Genomic DNA, 23,057 nt, shown 5'->3' with positions numbered 1-23,057 from the left:
TCGTAGCACTTATTATGGATGCCATGCTTCCAACAGTGGTCATCGAAGGAAAATATCGATATAGACCTGGGCTTGAAGGCCTGTTGGTTGGAGTCCTGACGTATAATAAAACGTCTGGATAATCAAGAGGAAGAGGAGAATTAGGAGCCGCAATAGACTCAGAAAGCTCTTCAACCTCAATATTGTCTTTCGAATGGAAGAGGACTTGAGAAAGAACTGGAGTGTTCCTCTCTAACTCTCTACTTGTACCAAGTCTATCTTGCGGATCAATAACTCCAACCAGAGGATCAATCTTTGATGCACCTGTTGCCACCAGTTGAAAACCACTAGTAGGATTTCTCCTATGCCTTTAAGGAGAAGGCTCATGACTCATGGGTGATAGCCCATGAAGTCTCCTGGACCGACAAGTTGTTGATTAGCCACTTTGAATTATTTTAAAGAGATATACTTAAAGACTCAAAAAATTGTAAAGCTAAACCAACTAGGAGCAAAGAGCACCCTCTAAAAAGTCCCTAAAGGTACAAGCAATCAAACAACTTTCAAGTATTTCCGCTCCGAGTGATTAGGACCAGACACCAAAATACAAGGAAGTAAAAATCAAGGGCCTTCCAAAAATAGTCTAGGGTAATTATGCCCCAGGCCTACTAGCAAAGGTATCAGAAGTAGTTACCTTATGTTGGGCGCAGGATCCCCCAAGGAAAGTTTTAGGGGCTTAAAGCCCAGATTTTGGCTAAAAAGTGTAAATCCAATATAAATACTCTGCATTTTGTGGGCGCGGAGTGCGTAGTTGTAAATGAGTCACAGGGTTGTACACCCTCAATTTTGTAATGTAATGTCAGCTTTAGAGATCTACCCATGGTCTGCGGACCATGGGATTGTATAAGTAGAGTGAGGCTCTAAGTAGTTGAGAGAAGAGAAGACAATAGAATAGAATTTAAGTGATCATGGAATAGAAGATAGCGAAAGATATAAGTGTAGAGTCGAGTCTTTGGGTTGCAGAGTAGGAGAAGGCTTTGAAATTGAGTGCATAGAGGCTTAGTAGTCCACAGCTGAGTGTGCGGACCCCTGCAGCTGAGTGCACAGGGTGAGTCGAGTTTATAACTGTTGAAGCATTAATAAAGAGAAGTTTTACAACAATTCGGTGTATTTATTTCCTGTTTCTTGTATCGAATATATTGGGTATAAATTGCATTTCTGTTATCTATATGGTGCATGAACATATATATCTGTGTTGATTAAGTAAAGGTGAGATAAGGTATCTGTTTACATGAAGTTAACTAACAATTGTAAGAATATAATTAAGATACACGGTGTAACTTGGGGAAATAGCACAGATCGTTGCCCTAACAGTGCGAAATCATCTTAGCCCCTAGTTAGGACTACGCAAAAGGCGATCCTAACAGATCACGAAGGTCTCGTAGGTCAGGATAGTGCACGAAGTGACCTCACGAAGGTAGGCATAGTTAGACTAAATCAACCCCTTAGACATCTCCAGGGTGTGGAAACTTGGTTCCAACATCCCCCCATACTCCTTCGGGTGAGACTTTAGTCCACGCACCGCGGGCTGATGTCGTATCATTGGAATCCAACTAAGAAGGAAATTAAAGGTTGGTTGGATAGGAGGATTTATGAGTTCGCGGCTTAAGAGAACCGGAACCCAGGACTGATAAAAGAAGAGTGGTTAGACTACTACTTGTACGTAGAGATCCATGAAATCTTCTTCACGTCTTTTGCTACTGAGTTGTACGAGTGGATCGTGAAGCTAGCAGATAGCCAAGGAAGGTGGAAACTCGACAATCCTATTGTGTGGACCCCAAAGTTAGTGTGAAGGTTGGAAGCATCAGAGGATAAGATCGTGTGGGGCGTTGATCACTCGCTCAATCAAATTATAGGAGGATTCATTACTGAGTTCACGGTTAACACTTTAGTGAGCTATAGCGAGGCAGAGTGATGCTTTCTCAAGGGACCGCAAGGTAAGTACGTAAAGTCCCTGAATGCTTGGATTAAAATTTTATTGTGTGAAAAGAGGGTTATGCAATTACCTTGATGTTCGAGGCTATGCAAAGCGGAAAAATGTATAGGAATGAAGGAAATAAGGGACTAGAAACTAGCCCCTTGATTTCACCTCCATGAGGGGATCAGGAAGAACTTGCGAAGGTCTCACCATGAAGTGCGATCCATCTGATAAGGCAAAGAATTATGTGAATACCACCCCCACCTACACCACCACCAACATCACCGCCTTCACCTCCATCTTCACCCATCAATATAGCAAGAACGATAAAGTTGTATGTGTTCAAGGGATTGGGAAATGAGGATCCATACCAATTTTGGTTCGTGGTAAGAGCCGTATGGGAAGCACAGGAAGTTACAAATGACAATATAAAGAAAGTGACACTAGTCAGCACCCTGCAGGACGACGCTCTGACCTAGTATATGAAGCACTCCAATGATAATCCAAATGCAGGAATCATGGATATCTAAGTAGCGCTAAACAGAGAATTTAATAGGGTGAAGTTTGAAGCACAGTTGATCATTGGATTCAAAGAAATCATGATGCTACCAGGTGAGACTCCTTGGGAGTTGGATCAAAGGTTGAAGTGTACGATTTGTGAAGGTAATATGGATATGATGGATAGAAAACATCGCGACTGTTTTATAGCATCACTAATGCCACATTTAAGGAGCGCGCTATCGCAACAGAAGTTAACAACTCAGGCAAAGGCCTTAGAGATCGTGATGAGGCTACATGAGACCCCGATGTAGGATCCTAACTTGGGAGTTCAGCAGATCCACGCGCAGTTGAAAAAATTATGCCTTGAGATGCAGAGTCTGAAACAGGACAGGACAGCTCGACCAGAAGTGCGCAAAGAGGTGTGGTGCGTAAAATGCAAGGGTCAGGGTCATGATAAGGACCACTGCCCAGTGTTCACAAATTACCTTCCAGGAGGAGGACCAATGCCGCTAAGACTGTAAGTGCAAGCAGGACCTAGTGCAACACTTGCTTTGTGGTGCATGATTTTCAAATAGGTGGAAAACACACTATGGACAACTGTCATTTGTTACAAAAGTATACACAAAATTCGCAGCAATTGTTCTATAACTTTTGTAGGTCAGTGGGACATGATGAGTGCACTTGTAGGAGCTATGAGTTGATGATGGATAGAACTCCCACCTATAGAGTTCAGGCTGAATCACGGCCCCTAGACTAGAATGCAGGAGTGGTGCGAATGAGGGTGAGGTGGAGGAGGACTTGGAAGAGGTCGTGGTCAGTTGATTTTCTACAATTGTGAAGGGCAAGGATATTATGCCCGCGATTGTATGAATCTGATACAACTGTCATGTTTATATTGCACCTTGTTTGATCATGAGACAGAATATTGTCCTACATTGATAGCTAGGATATGTGACAAAGGAGTGCTACTGCCTCCCCCTACTCAAAACCTACAAATGATGAGGTTTGAGTTGCTTCGAAGTGGAATTACGATGGGAGATGATAAAGGCAAACAACTAGAAGACAATACTTGGGTTTGCAAAGCTCCGGCGAAAGAATCAAAGTTTGATTTGGAGCGCACTCGGGAAACCTTCATGGAAGCTAAGAAGAGCTTCGCTAAAGCCTCCACTTCAGAAAGCAAGGATAAACCAAAGCCGGAGATGGACCCATCTATGATCATGACGTTCCTGGAAGCATGCATGAATTTATTGCGCGATAGTAAAGCTATAAAAGGATTACATGAACTCATTAACATATGCGTTGGGACCGCGCCAGGGGAACCACGTGTAGTATGGAAGATTGGAAAGCATAATACAAGGACGAGAAGAGAAATGAGGTTGACCACGTAAATTGGAGAATATGAAATGTACCAAGTAATGCTAGATTTAGGGTTGGATGCAAATGTTTTGCCGAAGCAGACATGGGAGCGAATGGGGAGTCCTATGCTACAATGGTCTCCTATTTAGCTGTGAATGGTGAACCAGCAAAAGATAATACCCATGGGGAAATTGCAGGGACTCACTGTGGATATTGAGGGAGTGAGTTTGCTAGCAGACTTTAAAGTGATAGAGATTGTTGATGACAATAATCCCTATCCCATGTTCTTAGGAATTGGTTGGGCCGCTGACATGAATGGGGTGATTAATCTAAAGAAGCACAAGATGATTTTTGAGAAGAAGTCACTACATGTAGTTATACCTCTGGACCCTGCTAAAGGATCACACTATACAGAGCCAGTGCGTGACTATGAAAGCCATGATGATTTGGACTACATCTATAAGATAATAGTGCGAAACTACGACTGGGTGAATCCCACTGCGGATGGATGGCTTACATGGGAGCACGAGAGCTCCTGTACTTCATATTTGGATGAGGAGATGGAGCAATCGTAGAACCGGTTACATGAGGCGACTACACTTAATTGTAATATGATGACAAGGTCGTTGTGTTGTGTATCGACATAAGTAAGGGACCTGCCTACTTACGATGGGTTAAGTGAGGTAAATAAATTCTTGGATATATTTGAAAGAAAAGTGCAAGAAAAGCAACGCTTCCAGGCCTTGGACTAGGTACTGCGCACTACTCCCGCGCGATGGTCGGGTATGCACAAAGGGAGCTTTGAGGACTGGCGCGAATGTAGGAGAATGATGCGCACATAGTTTGGGAAGCCTAAGATGCGACTAACTAAAAAGTATGATGGACAAGACGATCTGCGCGCACACCTAGCCAAGGGGATGAAGGTCTATGGAGAAAAACCACAACCTGAGTGGGCGCACCTGTTCTGTCATACCCTAGATGTTATACCCATGAGTTGGTATATAGAGACTGAGCTCTGCCACGGGACATGTGAATGGGATATCCTGCGCGAAGGGTGCATGATGACCTTCAGTTTTGAGGATGGATGGGGGGACAATATTGATGAAGCATTAAAATTTATAAGAGCAGCCATATTTAGGATACCGCAGGAGCCTTTAGACCTAAGTCATCTTGAATGGGTTACTCAGTTGAGTTGCACACTAGGATGTTATAATGTAATTTCTAAAGAGGAGAATGAGGATTCGAGGAATATTAACATTCCAGAAACAGAAGGCCATTGCGAGGTTCAAGGACCACATATTGCGAACCCTGACATAACTGCGCCGGTAAAAACGAAGTAGGTGAACATTGGTATGGAGGCCGAACGTAAGTTTACAAATCTCAGTGACTACTGGGACGACGCGATGGTGGATAAGGTCGCTAAGTTACTCTGTGAGTACTAGGACTTATTCCCGATGAAGTTTATGGAGTTAAAGGGAATCATCAGGGATTTAGGAATGATGAAAATCATGTTAAAGCCCGATGCAAAGCCAGTTAAGCAGAGGCCTTACCGCTTAAATCCAAAATACAAGGAGAAGGTGAAACCTGGACGATTGAACCGGGACCAGATCACCTGTCGCGCATTGAGACAAGCAAGGAACCTACGAGTCTGGAGGAAGGATTACCCGAAATGTAGCTCTTTGTTGTGTGCATAGTAGATGAACATTTTGAAGATATAATTCACTTTCTCGTGACTAGAACTACGCTGAAAGGATACTCTGTCCAGCAGAAGAAGAAAATAGTGGTGCGTGCAACAGATTTATCTGTCATTGCGGGGCACTTATATAAGATGGGGAATGATGAGATTACTGCGAAGGTATGTACCTGAGTTTGAATGAAGAAACCTCCTCGCGGATGCTCATGGGGGCGGTGCGGGAGGACATTATGCGGGGGAGCGACCGCACATAATATTCTCTGCGTAGGTTTATGGTGGCCGACCCTTCATCGGGATTCAAAAGCGCATTGCAAGGCCTGTGATGTATGTCAAAGAACAGGTAAACCATCGCAGAGGGACGAGATGCCTTTGAATCTGCAAATGACGTTGTAACCCTTTGAAAAGTGGGCGATTGACTTTGTAGGACCAATCAAACCTCAAGGAAAGACGGGTGCAAGATATATTATCACTGTAACAGAGTACCTGACTCATTGGGTAGAAGCACAACTGGTAAAAGATTGCACGGCCACAAAGTTTCTATTTGAACACATCTTGACGAGATTCGAATGTCTGAAGATCTTGATGAGAGATCATGGTTCGCATTTCCTGAACGAGACGATCAACGCATTAACGAAAGAATTTCAGGTGCATCATCAGAAAAACACACTATATGACCCACATGCTAACGGGACAATAGAAGAATTTAACAAAGTACTAGAGACTGCGGTGACCAAAGTATGCGACGCGCAACGAAGTGATTAGGACCTGCGCGTACATGCGGTATTATGGGCTTATCAGGCAACATGCAAGAAGCTGACAAGACAAATGCCTTTTAGGCTTGTCTATGGTGTGAAAGCTATAATGCCAATGGATTACATCATGCCTAGTCTATGCATAGCAGCGATCACAGGTATGACGGATCGTGGAGCCCTAGAGGAGAGGCTCGCGTAGTTGGATCAAACGAGGAAGAATGATTTTTGGCTGGCTTTCACCAAAAGGTACAAAAGCATCGCAAAAAGGCTTGACATGATCGACATATTAAGTTGCACACCTTCAAGGTGAACGATTTGGTGTTACTGTGTGATAGTAAGTTTGATAAATTCCTAGAAAAGCTCAAAATGCATTGGCTAGGATTGTATGTTATTAAGGAGGTCACAGACGGAGGCAAGGTGCAGTTGGTAAAGTTAAATGGAGAACCTTTCCCAAGAAAAGTGAATGGAATTCAGTTGAAACCATACACTGGTGCTCCGACTATCTGACTAGCTGACATAAGCACAATCTTAGTGCTCCAGGTTGTTGAAAGATGGTGCGGGACTATAAACAGGTTTAGGGAAGTAGTTTAGCTACAACGGTCTTTGAATAACGCGTCTAGGGAGTGTAGCAGATAGCTACTCAGTGCACTGCTAATCTTGCAGCAGTCCTGGCAGAGTTGGGAGGTCTTTGCATGAAGCTATCTGCATCGATAGAGTGACTCGAGGGTGAGTCACGATGTTTATGTTGGGGGCCTATTGGGCATGGGATCACCCAAGGAGATTTTTGGGGCTTAAAGCCCAGATTTTGGCTAAAAAGTGTAAATATGATATAAATACTGCATTTTGCGGGCGCGGAGTGCAGATTTGTAAATGCGTCATAGGGTTGTATTGTTATGCTCTTAACCTGTAAATAATACCCAAATACAGAATATGCGAATAAAAAGATACCTAGAACACAGAATAGCAATGATTTTATTATTTAGAGAGCAATGTTCACGCGCCTCTTCGAGGGGGAAACCTCCAATAGAGCAGAGCTCGATTACAGAAATAAGACACAATGCTCCTCGCAGGGAGTCTCTATCCTTTATATATGACTCATACATGTAATACCACAGGCCAATACCGTGGGTTTTATTAATACCATCTATCTAATACTACGACCCATTTGCAACTAACTGTGGTCCCGTCATTAATTGCGGGTTAACCACTTACAAATATTAATATGGGCTTTATTGACTCTTGACTATGACGTGATCCCATGACATAAATAAGGGGCTTAGGGTGGGACCCTAACATGCCCTCCCCCTTAAAACTAGCCTTGTCCTCAAGGCTGAAGCTGCGGAAACTGGTAAAGAATAGTGGCTGGTTCCCAAGTTGCATCTTCCGGAGAGGTGTCTTTCCATTTGACGAGGACTTCCTTAATCATGCAGCCGCGTAGGTGCTTGTCTCGTGTATCTAGAACCTATTCGGGTTGAAGCCAGATTGACCCTTCTTCGTCCAATTCAGGTAGACTGGTTTGAACTCGGCAATTGTTCCCAATCACTTTCTTGAGGCACGATACATGGAAAACTGGATGGATTTTTGCCGTAGGTGGCAAAGCCAACTTGTAAGCCACTTCTCCAATGTGCTGAATTACTTGGAATGGTCCGTAGAATTTTGGAGAGAGCTTTTGACAACCCTTGTCTTTGAGTGATGTTTGCTTATATGGTTGCAGCCTTAAAAAGACCTGATCCCCTTCTTGAAATTGGCGCTCTGAGCGATGTTGGTCAGCCTGTTGCTTCATGCGGTTCTGAGCTTGATGAAGATTCTCTTAAGATGGGCGAGCATGGTGGCGCGGTGTTGTAGGAGTTGATCCACTGCTTGTACTTTGGAGCACCCATTGAGATAAGAAGTAGGGGAAGGCGGAAGTTGACCATAGACTGCTTCATAGGGAGTCATTTTGGTGGTGGCATGATAGTTGGTGTTATACCACCATTCAGCCAGAGGTAACCACTGTACCCAAAGGTGTTGCTTTTCTGAAGTGAAACACCTAAGGTAGGTTTCTAGACATTTGTTGACAGCTTCAGTTTGACCATCTGTTTGCGGATGATATGAAGTACTGAGTTTGAGTTGAGTGCCTTGTATTCTGAAGAGTTCCTGCCAAAAATTACTGGTGAAGATCGGGTCGCGGTCGGACACAATAGAAGTGGGCATGCCATGCAATTTGAAGATCTGATCCATGAAAGATTGAGCAACCAAAGTTGGTGTAAACGGGTGGGGTAGTGCGCAGAAATGAGCATACTTCGACAGTCGGTCCACAACCACCATGATGACTGACTTGTTCCCTGACTTTGGAAGACCTGTAATGAAATCCATAGAAACCTCCGTCCAAATTGATGCCGGAATGGGCAATGGTTGTAATGAGCCTGGTGTGTTGACTGTTTCCCCTTTGTGGCGTTGACAGACATCACATTCTGCTACGAAAGTAAGGATGTCCTGTTTCATGCCTGTCCAAAAAAATGATCTTCTGGTGTGAGCATATGTCTTCTGAAAGCCCGAATGTCCTGCAATGGGAGATGAGTGCAATTTTGCCAAAATGCGACTTCTGAGGGTGGATGTTGGTGATATTACAACTCTGTCCTTGTAGCGAAGAATATCATTCTGCCACGAGTAGCCCTTGCTGGAATTAGGATCTACCTGCAATTGAGAAATGAGTTGGCAGAGCCCGGGGTGTGAAAACCATTCCCTGCGAGCCTCTTCAATCCAGTCTGGAATAGGGAGGGAAATTGCGAGCAGAGTACTTTCCTCCTCAAATTGGCGAGATAATGCCTCTGCTACACTGTTGTCTTTCCCTTTCTTGTAAATGATCTCATAATCATATCCCAACATTTTGGCTAACCATTTATTTTGTTGTGGGGTGGATAGGCGTTGCTCCAAAAAATATTTAAGACTATGATGATCTGTGCGGATTTGGAAATGTCGCCCCAATAAGTAAGGTCGCCAGGTCTTGACTGCATGTAAGATGGCCATCATTTCCTTCTCGTAGGTAGATTGGCCCAGATTCCTCCCACTAAGTTGTTGGCTTGTGAAGGCCAATGGTCGCCCTTCCTGCATTAAGACCGCCCCAATACCTATACCCGAAGCATCACATTCAATGACAAAGGATTTGGTGAAGTCAGGTAGTGCTAAGACTGGAGTGGAACACATGGCGATTTTGAGAGCGGTAAATGCCTGTTGTGCTTCCTCGTTCTAGAAGAAGGAATTTTTCTTTAGGAGTTGAGTGAGGGGCTTCGCTATGCGGCCATAGTTGCTGACAAATTTACGATAATAGCCTGTGAGACCCAAAAAGCCTCTCAAGCTCTTCAAGGTCTTAGGTTGAGGCCATTCTTGCATTGCCTGGATATTTTTGGGGTCCACCTTGACACCTTCACGCCCCACAATGTGGCCCAAATACTCAACTTCTTCCATGCCAAACGAACACTTAGACATCTTGACAAATAATTTATGCTTGCGGAGCAGTTGCAAGAGTAGATCTACATGCTGAAGATGTGCCGCCCAAGTGCCACTATAGATGAGGATGTCATCGAAGAAGACAAGGACAAATTTTCTGAGATATGGTTTGAGAATGTGATTCATAAGGCTCTGAAAAGTAGAGGGGGTATTACAGAGACCAAATGGCATGACCAGAAACTCATAATGGCCTTCATGAGTTCTGAAAGCCGTCTTGGGAATGTCGACTTCCTTCATGCGAATTTGGTGGTAGCCTGAGCGAAGATCCAACTTAGTGAAGAATTGAGCCCCATTGAGTTCGTCCAGCAAATCGTCAACCACCGGGATGGGAAATTTATCTTTAACTGTCAACTTATTGAGGGCCCTGAAGTCGGGACACATATGCCACTCCCCATCTTTCTTGAGGACCATGACCACTGGGGATGAATAAGGACTAATGCTGGGACGAATGACACCTACTTCCAACAATTCCTTGATGATTTTTTCTATTTCATTCTTTTGGGTGAACGGATATCTGTATGGCCGCACATTTGGGGGTTGGGCCCCTGGAACCAAGGTGATGCTATGATAATGTTCCCCTCGCGAAGGTGGAAGCTCATGAGGCTTGTCAAAGACCGTCCGATGGTTATTTAAAATCTGTTGCATCTCAGGATGAATTGGCAGAGACAGGGTTTCGACTACCTGGATGGCATTAAATTGAGCGACCACTCCATGATGGCCCTTTTTTAACAATTTTTCCATCCTATGCGAGCTGATGATAGAGGGGGCTCCCGCCTGGAGTCCACGGAGGGTATGTGTGGAGTTGTTCTGCTTAAAACTCATATATAACTCCTGGAAATCCATTGTGATTGGCCCAAGAGTGCGGAGCCATTCAGCGCCTAGGACAATGTCGCAACCCCCCATGTGTATGGAAAACATGTGGGTTTTCAACTGATAATCCCCCATTTGAAGTTTGACATTTTCACAGCGGCCTTCACATTTCATTGTGCCCCCATCTGCAATTTGGACTTGGAAGTTAGAGACTGCCCGTACAAAACAATGCACTGCTTCTGCGATTTTTTGATGGATGAAATTATGGGTACTTCCACTATCAATCAAGACGACTACTGGGCGATGTTTAAGAAAACCCCTGATTTTGAGAGTTTGAGGGGAAGAAATTCCTGCCAACGCATTTAGCGAAATAACTGGTTCATCAGATACAACCTCATTTTGGTTGTCTTCTTTGATCGCCTCTGGTTCCTCAAGTGGTGGATCTTCCTCGGTGGAGCTGTAGTCAGTGGCATCTATTTGAAAAAACTTGGGCTCCTTGCATTTATGACCCGGGAATATTTTTCATCACAGTAGTAACATAGTCCTTGCTTCCTTCTTTCGGCTATTTCCGCAGGTGACACCTTTTGAATCTTAAGTGTCTGAGTCGTGTTGGGAGCCTGTGGGGGACGACCTTTAGCGGGGAAATTGGGGCGGCTGTATTGGGCTGCTAATGCTCGTTCCACCTTACGAGCTACCTGCCAAGCCTCTGTCCACGTGGGAGGGTGGTGGAGTAGAACTTGAGCTTTGATGGCTTCTTTAAGACCGTTGATAAAACATTCCGTGTAGAACTCATCTGTGAGACCCTTAGTGCGGAAGGCTAAGGCTTCAAAAGCGGTAATATATTCATCCACTGTACCCGTCTGTCGGAGCTTAGTGAGATGCCCCAAAAAAGAGTCTTCCTGTTCAAAGCGATTTCGAAGAGCTTTGGTAAATTGGTCCCAATTCTGAAAAGGTCCATTGCAACGCTGATGCCATTCCCCCCATTGCCATCGTTCATTGTCCAAGTACATGGTCCCCACCATAAGCTTAGTCCAATCATCTAGGATATGATTCAATTTGAAATACTGCTCCATTTGTGCTAGCCATGCGGACGTGTGAGAACCGTCAAATTTAGGCATATCCAACTTGGGAGGTCGCTGACTGGGTGGTGGATGGGTGTGCCAGACGTGAGGAGAGTGGCTCGACTCACCCTCATGGTATTCATGGCCCTTATACGCCTCCTCATGGGCTGGTTCCTTGCCCTTCGAGAGTGCTTCCTGTACCTGGAGACTTAGTCCGTTAATCTCACGTTGGAGGGAGCTCATGTTTGCTTCAAGTTTGTCCAACCTTTCATTGGCCATTGCTTGAGCTCTAGTTTCTACCATACACCAACTTGATGAAAAAACTGGGACCGCCTAAAATTTTTTTACTAATAAATTGAATGGTACCACCTTGCTCAGCTCGTCGTCCTGATGCTGATGGGCTAGATCACCAATAAGCGCCTCGGAAGATCTCAGACTTTTTTTTTTTTTTTTGGAAAACTCCTAACAGAGTTTTAATCCTTCTTGATCAATACTGTAGTTGCCAAATCCTGAAAATGTCAATGCTGCCAAAATTCCTGTGAAAATTATACCCCGATATAGGAACCCTTCACAACAAATCCGATCTGGTGGATCTGAGAGATCTGAATGGTGGAACAACTGCTGTTGCGGATCTGATGGAGCTGCGCGACTGATGTCTGCTGCTGCGACACGTCTTTGCACACACGCATCTGGAACAGATGATGTGTGATCCCCCTATAGAAAAGGGAACTATGGTCTAGAGGAGTGTCAGGTGCTACAGATCGCAATATACATAAGGGTCTGACAGTAGTACTCGGCCCAATGTTTCAGGGCTCTAACTAAGGAGGATAGACCGTACCCTTATCCGTACAACCCGACTACCCTATCGTACGGGCGAGTAATCTCTCCGAGTGCTGTTCTCGGTGTATTGTAGCCACAAGATGGCCGAAGGTTTATCTATGGCGAGGTTTCAAGGGAGCCTAGGGGGCTTCCTATATACCCAGAGGGTACGTGGAAGACAGTCCGTGCGCGGTTCTGCCTAATGCGCTACTACTCGAAGGGGTACCCACAGGGGTTACAAGGGAGTCCAACAGACGTGACCACCTCTTGTATTTCCTGCGTGCATGCCTCCCCAAATCCGCAGGTTTATGCGCTTAACGACAGATCCCGTGGTTTAAAGACGCCGGAACACGTCTCTAGCCAAATAATTTTGCTAAAAATTGGAGATCCCACCGAGCCCTGGAAAGTGCTCTGATACCACTTGTTATGCTCTTAACCTGCAAATAATACCCAAATACAGAATATGCAAAGAAAAAGATACCCAGAACACAGAATAGCAATGTTCACATGCCTCTTCGAGGGGGCAACCTCCAATAGAGCAGAGCTTGATTACAGAAATAAGACACAATGCTCCTCGCAGGGAGTCTCTATCCTTTATATATGACTCATAGATGCAATACCACGGGCCAATACCGTGGGTTGTATTAATACCATCTATCTAATACTATGGCCCATTTGCAACTAACTGTGGTCCCGTCATTAATTGCGGGTTAACCACTTACAAATATTAATATGGGCTTTATTAACTCTTGACTATGACGTAATCCCATGACATAAATAAGGGGGTTAGTGTGGGACCCCAACATGTACGCCCTCAATCTTTTAATGTAATGTCAGCTTTAGAGATCTAACCATGGTTCGCGGACCATGGGATTATATAAATAGAGCGGGGCTCTAAGTAGTTAAGAGAAGAGAAAACAATAGAATAGAATAGAAGTGATCATGGAATAGAAGATAGCGAAATAGAGAAATATTGTTTCCTACTATGTAATATCCCATTCATTCAGCTTTATTCCTGTGTATTTTTTCTCGCCTTCTGGTCTACACTTGTTCTGATCTCTATCTTCAGCTCCGTTCTTCATTTCTTCACACCTTTACGCTTCCTTCGTAAATCCTTAGGTTTTAAGAAAACTTACAGCTCTACATTCGCTGTAACCATTAAGGATTTTCTCCTCTCTGCACTTCATCTCTGGTTCCACACACCTGCAAACCTATGTTACGTAGAATTACTAAAATCCACACACAATTCATTCAATTACTCCATTCACACCATACAAACTCAGAAATCGAGTTATCTGTATTAATAACAAATAATTACAAAAAGATTCCTTTCTGGTATGATCTTCACTATCAGTGGCCTTTTCCTTTCCTGCCTGTAGGCTTACAATCAACCCTACTAACTAACTGACTCTATAACTCCTAGACAGCTAACCCTTGAACTAACTCTGAGTAACTAACTCTCTATATGCCTTTTAGGCTTATGTTTATACAAAAGGTTCTAGTTCACTTTTGACTCCTCTAAGTACACTTTTGACTCAACTAATCCCTAAGAATCCTCTCTAGTTCCACAAAATCATTAAACCAATACCTAATCTAGGATTTAGAATATTTCAAAATCTCTCAATCTCTCAACTATCCTAATTCTTTCATGTTCTCTAACATTTGAGAACATTTACAATTATGCCTCACAATACTTAGTTAATCCCTATTCTAAATATCTCTCATTAAAATCACTCAAAACCTTAATAATTACATTAATTTTATTCTTTTTGAAACCAACTCCCTCAAAACACAAGACCCCATAAGTTAACTAGAATACAATGAAATTTTTGAGCTGAATGCTCCTCCATCAGAACTTCCACTTGACAAGACATTACAATACAATGCACATGTGCTTATGTGAGACAAAATGGCTTGAGAAAGCCATGCAAGACATCACTGACACTCGGACCATTGTGGTGAGACCAAATCTTTGACATGCATGTGATGTTCGAAGGTGATGAGCTGATGCCAAGCTTGGTTGTTTTTGATGGTGTCCGCGGGCTCAATGGTGACATCTTGCTAAAGCGAACTCTTGCCTTCGTTGCATTCAGGTGAACTAATATGGCTCCTCTATCCAAATCGTCCGATAACATGCGCATGGTCGTCCTAGTCCGACCAGACTAACAACATGTTTATGCATAGTGTCTACGCTACTCTCCAAGCATGTGCTGGTGGCCATGCACATCAACTTGTCGAGGTACATGTTCAGCTCTAGTCAGACTTTCTTCTTGTCTTCACCTCGGTGAGTGTACCAAATGGGTGGGATCGCATGCGTGCACACAATGACATGCATGTTGTTTCATTCCCTTGCATGCGATCAACAACACTGCTCACTTTTTCTGCTCTATGCCAGCTTCTAGGATGGATCTGTAACTTGTACGGGCATAGTTTCATCCGTGAGTGCATGTTGCACCCCCTGCTATACCTATTCCTGCTGCAACTCATTCTCTCATCTATGCAACTCCTGTTCTTTCTTGAGTTGCTGCTTTAGCACATGCAACTCCTTCTTTGTTCCGTTCTCTACCTTCGCGCGATCTTCATGTCTCTTTGTCACCTCATAGCCCAAGTCTCCAAAGTTCCTTTCATCATAAGAGGATCTGCTTGAGCTTGCAACTTTGTTCCACCTCTGTGTTGTCAACAACCTTCCTCTTGCGTTCGTTGCATCCGGTATGTTGCCTTCAGCTACTGTTGATGGTGCTGCTTGTTGTGGTGTTGCTACCATCATACCTTGATGTCCTTGTCTACGAACAACTTGATGTCTTCGTGGGTAGGAAAGTTCATAGACATTTGATTGACTGCATCCCCAAGTGTGCTCTGAACGATGTTTTCTACACTACTCTCCTAGAATCCATTGTACCTATGGTGCTGAGAGACAGATTAACACCTGTGATACCTGGAGACATGGAAACACTCATGGAAAGCAATCTGCCATTCGTAAACCAAAACGAACTTGAGAACTGACTTGCAACATACTTGTGTGATTGATCATGAAGGTTGCACAATTTCCACCGGGAAGTCGGGAGACTGATTGCCAAAACTATGTAAGGCACAATCTAGGTTGTTTGGAGGCTAATTGGCTTCTGGAGCTATGTAATGCACATTCCAGCCTGGCCTACTAAGGACTGAAACTGCGCAATGCCCAATTTCAGTCAGTAGTGTGCATTGTGCAGTTTCTGGGGCCAACAGGACATTGCCTCCAGGAATTGCGTAATGCAAGACTGGAGGTTAGTGCCTGGCTAGATTTGCGCAATTTCTAGAGGGAAGGCAGAGCCTTCACTTTCAGAAATGTGCAGTGCTAGCTGGGCAACGCATGGTCCGAGCCAAGGCAGTCCAGCCGATGGGCAACTATAAATATGAGAAGTGTGAATGCATGAGGAGATGACTACAAACAAGAGTGAATGATCATTCATGCAAAAAACAAGTACAAGATTCAAGAAATGGGAAAGCATGCAAGTGTGTGAAGCGTGTCGCCGCAACGACGACCGTCTGTGCAAAATAGTTCCACGCATGCGATAACAGTGAGATGAAAATGAAAACTAAAAAAATGCTAGTACATGCTAATATGAATGTAAATGACAACAAGCACTCACTGAAATCAAGCATACAACACACACAAAGAGAAACACAAAAAGCGACAGAAACGCAATGCAAGTCATGAACATCGAGCTTACCCCAAAACAACTAATCTGAATGTGTCGATGACTCCTAGATGCAACATGGGATGCCAGAGCTAAAAGGTTGATGTGAGGAATGAGCTCTGCAACATCCAGTTGATGAGTTTATATAAGATCAAGGTTGCGACGCGCATGCCACAAATCTAGGATAAGCGACACTTAGCAGGAGGCTTTTGAGATGATCCTTCCATGTAACATGCAGTTGCTAAAAATAGATCCTTGAATCGAGGGATTCTTTTGCGTGTTTCCTTGGGAGGAGAATACCATGCAAGAAAATTAGTTTTGCTTGGTCCCAGAGGGAACCAGCCAACTCAACTGCATATGCAAGAGTCTGCTCAATTGCTGTGAGAAAATTCGCATTCCTGGGAGGGATTTGTGCTGACTGCCCAGGATATTTGCGCAATTGTTGGTTAGAGAAGCTCACTGTTTCCCAGGATTGCACAATTCCTAGGCTGAGAAGCCCTGCTGGGAAGAATTGCACAATTTTCTCATTGAAGCTTGACTGGTAGATTTGCGTAATTCTGGAGCCCAGTAGGCTGCCAGACAGAATTGTGCAATTTCTGGAGGGAAGGTTGGTTTCCCTCCAGAATTGTGCAATTTCTTGAGGGAGCTACTTAGCTTGCAACTGGACCAAGTCCGGAAGAACAACCTATGAGGGGAATGAAACATGTTATGATGGATAGGCTATCATTCTACAAGAAAATCATTGAAGCTTGTGTAATTGATGAAGCAAGACATGTTGTTGTGAAAGGTTGGTAGGGAGGCTCCAGAACGAAGCAAAGGAAAAATTTTGGAGGGTGGTTATAGCCATTACAACAGACCTACTAGCAAGAGCATTCTGGAAGGAGGGGTGACCGCCTCCTACCTTTAAATTCATGTTATAGATTTATATTTAACATGTTTATAATTTTATTTAATTGAATATGTTATAGATTTATATTTATCAAATATCTAATTGAATAGGTTATAAATTTATATTTATTACGTATCTAATTGAATTCTTTATAAATTTATATTTATTGTAAATAAATTAATACACAACATTGCATTAAATAAAAATATTATATATTAACATTTTTTATTTTTTATTTTTAAACATTCAATTAAAAAAAAATCAATTACAGAAAATTAGAAATGATTTGAAAAAACTCGTTTTTAAATTATGTATACAATAAATACCACATGTGAAAGGCCCATGAGCCAATTATCCCTTTTTGTAATGAAATGAAATGGTTAATAACGTAGTAGCCTTCGTCACGACGACTTCTATAGTTCATGCCAAAAGTGGAAGTATAAATTCCTTTATTTGGAATTAAATATATCATCTTCTAACTGATATTTAGTTAGTGTGATATGGACCCTTACTAACCCAAAGTAATGGCACGACTTATTAAATATCATAAATATTTAATCAAAAACCAAATATGAAATTTAAGAGAAACTAGTAACTATATCACCACCTCATATATCTGCAAATGCTTTAACATTTTAAAAAATCCTTAACACATTAATTTAAAATTATAATTTTTTGAATTTTGAAAAAAAAAATCCTCTTTAAACAATTGACATAGTATTTGGCAAAATAAATCCTTAGACTTGTGTAATGGAAAAAAATTTCAATTCACATAGCTCCAGACTTCATACTTGGGATTTGAATGTGTGACTTGACATTCTCAATAATAATAAAATCATGGATTGTTTTTAACGAAGATGGTGTTTTAATTTATTGGAAGTCGGTAATCGATTTCCACATATTATGTTGAAGTGAACACATTCACATATTAGGATTGGAAAATAAGAGGGCGAGCAATATTTCCTGTAAGAGAAACTAGTAACTAGTAACAAAACAAGTAAGAGTAACTAGTAACGAATGTAAGAGAAACTAGTAATAAGATCGTGAACAATTTAATGTAAGAGAAACCAATAATGATTGCTTTTCATTTTTAAGAAATAATTATTTTTTTTGAAAACACATGAAAGGGTAGTTTTCAAAAATATAATTTAAAAACATGAAAGCACATGAAAGCTCAGTTTAAATGGTAATTAAAAGATTAGTTTAATAAATGTTGATTCAAAGATTCATTTAATAATTTGAACACACCGGTCCAAAAACAAACTTAAAACCAAGGCCAACCTTCCTTTTCACGAATTCTTGAGTGATTATATAGTCACATTTGATGAATGAAGAATGATAGTAATTGGCAATTTAGGAGGTTCTGCATAGGAGGAGGAAATTCAAATGAGAGGGAAAGGCAACAGGCGATCGAGGTGATTTTCTACTTCTTTAATTTGTTTCTCTATTTAATACAGGGAATTTTGAGTAACCTAACAAATTAGGTTTCTCTATTCATTCAACAGGTTAGGTATAGAATATGTTAGCTCTTTCTTTCTCTCTTAAGCACTCTGATGTAAAGTTGTCTGTCTTATGGAGTGCTCCATAAATGTAGTGTTGTATGCATGAATGTACTTTGTAGCATTTTTGTATACTTGCAATGTGTTGTGTTGTGGAAATGTGTCGTGTGTGTGAAATTGTTTGTGTTATGTGTCTGTGGATTTGTGTCAATTGAAAGAGAAATTCATTGCTAAGGAGAATATGCACTAGTGGTTGAAGGGACAACTTTATCAACAAATAGTTCTTTCAGAGTGAGTTTGTGTCTATGTCAATATTTTCTTCAATTATTTTTAAATTCATTCCAGCGCCCTTTTTTTGTTTGCTTTTCTGATGAGTTGGAATTTGATATACATGAGCTAGAGCATGGTTTCTAATGCTTTTGCATTAGAGAATGAGGAATTTCTAGTGCTTTTACAACCACTAGTTTCTAGAGTTTCAACAACAAAAGAAATATGGCTAAGAAGCAAGGTTAGTATTCTTTGTTGATTGTCATGTTCTTCTTATAGGAAAGGGTAAAGCTCTGTAGAGTTTTAGTCATTTGTTTTAGAAAGAGGAAACCATATATACTCTATAAATGGTCTGGCCTATTTATTTTTAGGGTTTAAACAAATCAAACCCTCACCTATCTATGCCCTTACAAATATATATTCCTTTCCTTTATTCCACGGTGGGAATGGTGGGCGATCCTTACCTTCCAACTAGGGATGGAGCACTTATCTATTCTTTCCTTAAACAAATAATCAGCTATGGAACGGTTTTGTGTTGTTTATGTAACAATCCTATAATAGGTTGGGAATAGGTTCCTTTACCATACTTTAGTAGGGAGATTGAATTTCTACTGGATATCCTCCCTGTACTATTTTCATGATATTCTACAAAAAATACCTATGTAATATAGCTGTATATCCTTCCCCAGAGTAGTAGTAGGATATTCTTCAATTGCTTGGTCTTTCCATGACTAGAGAGGTAGGCTTAGGTTACTCGATTACAATTTTTGAATGTGACCTAGAGCAAGACCTAGAACTCAAGGTAACAACATAACTAGGATAGAATAGCTACAAATAGAGAAATACCTAGTTTACAAACAGAATAGATGTAGACATATATTTATTGAGATCCATGTTATGTGGCCTTGATTTAACTATAAACCCCAAAAGAGTTAGACTCTTGAGAGCGAGATCTCGATACTTATGACATTATGAGTCTTTAGAGAGCTGAATTCTTTAGATGAAGATCGAGTAATTTCTCTGTATGAGAAATAGCTTTTATTTTCCCTGAATTACAACTTAATCTAAAGAAACTACAACCCATTATAATACATGGAATGGAATCAAATTTAGCTGACATCCAACTTATGATGCTTAATGGGTTGGTACTCTAAAGGTCTTCACAACACAAAATCTTAAAAATACCTACAAAACACAAAATCTTGAAAATAGAATGAAAATAACATGTATTGGAATGATAATAACATGCATTGGAAAAGAGGAACTTAGAAGAAGTTTCAACTATAATGCATCCTAAGAATAACCTCGTAATATCCGAACAACATTGTAAAATCCCATCATAATATGAATATATGAGGTTAACCCATAGAAAGAAAAAATGATGACTTTGAAGTTTTGAGTGCTTAAGACCAAAATAATAAAATACTTTCAATAGAGCAGTAGGAAAAGAATATCATGAGTATTTGAATTAACTTTGAAGTCAAATTTGTTTATAGTAGTATAGGATATTGTATAACCCAATGGGTTAGTGACATATTATATAAATCTTATGAATGGGAAACTATTTTTTTTTAACTTAGGTGTTAAGTATTATGTATTATTCTAATGAATTGTTTATTGTCTTTACATATTTGTAACGAGCCAATTATTGACCTCGTGATCAATTTTTTTCATAATTTTAATAACCTCAGACGCAATTCCAACTGCTAATACTATTACATATTAATCTTACATACATGTCAGTCTTACACCTTTTGTGAAACTACAAGCTAAAACCATCGAGCTTTGGTTGATTGGATTTTATAGTTTTTTGAATGAATTTGAACATTATATATATGTGTGTTAATGGGGTTACTTAATTAGATTGTCAGATTTTCCAAAATGTTCATGGATAGGAGCAAGTTGGTTTTTTGGGATAGTTATTTTCCTGCTAAGTCCTTTGTTTTCCAGTGTCCAGCCAATGTCTAGCCTCACATATTATATGTAGAGCACCTTTCCGTCCTTCAATATCTTGTGGTGTTGGAATGCCTTGGCAAATGGGCTTCCAGATAAAATAGGAGCCACTTTGTAAAGCAACAAGATGGCCCTCCCATGCACTTGGGACACGTAGTTGAGGCACTACAGCGAGGATGCATAGTCCGGGGAGAAAATATTGCATTCAATGGCGTGGTTTATAGTACTATTCATATCCTCTCAATTTATTAGTTGATAGGCATCATGGAACACGCAAATTTCTTTGGTAGTTGTGAGGGATCTGTAGAGATGATCTATGAAGTCTTTCCTAGCATTTAGGCCTTTGAAGCTCAGAAACACCTTATGTCTCCATGCTCTCCACATTACCACTACCATTAAGAAGAAACATATTAGTTTTTTTGCTCAGAAACACCTCATATCTCCATGCCCTCTGCATTCCCACTGTCATTCAGAAAGAAATAGATTAATCTGTTAGCTTGAGAAGGTGTGAGTTAGGAAACCTTATATGGAGCTACCTAGTTTGGAAGCTAAGACTCAAGCATTATATGGAGAATTTGACTAAGTGCATCATGGAGTGCTTTATGTCAGAACCAAATTCTAAGTGCATCATGAAGTGTTTTACGAGGGAAACCAGACACTTTTGGGTTGGGCATCATTTGAATTAGTAAATCAGATAGACAATGTGTAAATCCCTACCTAGCCGCATTCCACCATTGGGTTAGGACCAAGTTGCAAATCCAGGTGGAGAACCAATTGACCAAATCTCAGTTGAACCAATTGAATGAATCCCATAATCGCCAACAATAGGAAGGGCATATTAGGGAAATGACAGACCCAATTCCTGGTGTTGATTGTGCCCATTTTATATCTTTTAATATTTAAAAGTGATTATTAATTAAAATCATTTTATTAAAATATTATTGAATTTAAATAGATTTTTAAAAAAAAGTATAAGATATTTATCGAAATTTAAAATTAACATAAAATAATAATAATAATAAACATTTAAGAAAACTTAAATTTTAACATAAGACATTAATCATAACAATTTAAAAAAATAATATTTTTTTAAAACAAATTCCTGAAATGGTATATAAGATAAGCTTTCCAACATCTTCTCCCAAGTTGGGAAAAACAAACATCCATAAAATATTAAAATGTAACCAAGGGTTTAATTGTTTAAAAACTTTAACAATTCTATGACTCATTGTTTGTTTAAAAACTTTAACAATTCTATGACTCATTGTCTATGTAGTTTACACTCAACCAAAAAGGCAAATGTTAGTAGTTATAAAAACATAATAAGCCGTTAAAATTATAAATTTAATACCATAAGAAAGAAGTTTAATTTAATACCATAAGTATATATGGAAAGAAGTTTTTATTTTTTATTTTATTTAGAAAAAAATAACAACATTATTTACTCAAACTCTATATCTTTTTCATACATCTCCCTTGGCAGTGTGTTTCTCTTTACCGCACAAGAACATCTACAAGCAGAGACCACACTTAGAAGCCCTCATATAATCCCCATTACAAAAAATCATCATAACTACTCGCCCATGCCAGCATAAGGAGCATCTCCCTGCGCCCAATAGGAAACATAGAAACAAAGAACGAAAAAACATAGCAGGTCAAAAAAACTACAACAATATCATAAATTATAAAATAGAATACCCAAATATACTCACATAGAAACAGAGTGCTGAACTTATCTCGATTGCAGGTTGCCCAAGCTAGTTGACGTGGCCAACGAGGCCCATTCATCTCTGTTGCATGTTCTGTTAATGCTTTCAATCTTCTGGCAATTCCACAACCCTCCTGATTTCCATCACGCTAGACAATTGTGACTCTCACAAGCCAATTAAGATGTGAACTTAAGTGCATTCAATGCTACTTCCGCACCAAGGATTTCAAATACCTTCACGCCTGAGATTTTAAATTAAAAAATTGTGCATCGAGTTTTTGCCATAGGTTATTGAATAGGGACATTGGCTCCTTGTTTCATTTTGGTCATGGTATTGATGATCTCCACCTATATCTCACCGGCATCGGCATTGTCCCAATTGCAACAACATCAATGGAAACCCAAGTTCAATCCCTCTATATCCCAGGATCGATATCACTGCTCGCAATATTTCTCAATCATCCCTCCAATGGGGTTTTCTTGAAGAGGTAGCTTGAGATTGAGCACTCCTGACATGACACGAAACCCTCAGATTTTGAATGGTTGAAAAATCTTCTTCCCAGCCTCATCGTGTGAAAGTTGGTAGTAAATTCCAGTTTTATCCAAGTTCAGGAGAGTGGACACAT

The sequence above is a fragment of the Pinus tabuliformis genome, chromosome 2_1, assembly GCF_031772625.1.
Source record: "Pinus tabuliformis cultivar Carrire ecotype Pingquan chromosome 2_1, CPIR1, whole genome shotgun sequence".
Classification (NCBI taxonomy): Eukaryota; Viridiplantae; Streptophyta; class Pinopsida; order Pinales; family Pinaceae; genus Pinus; species Pinus tabuliformis.
This window is presented reverse-complemented; position numbering follows the sequence as displayed.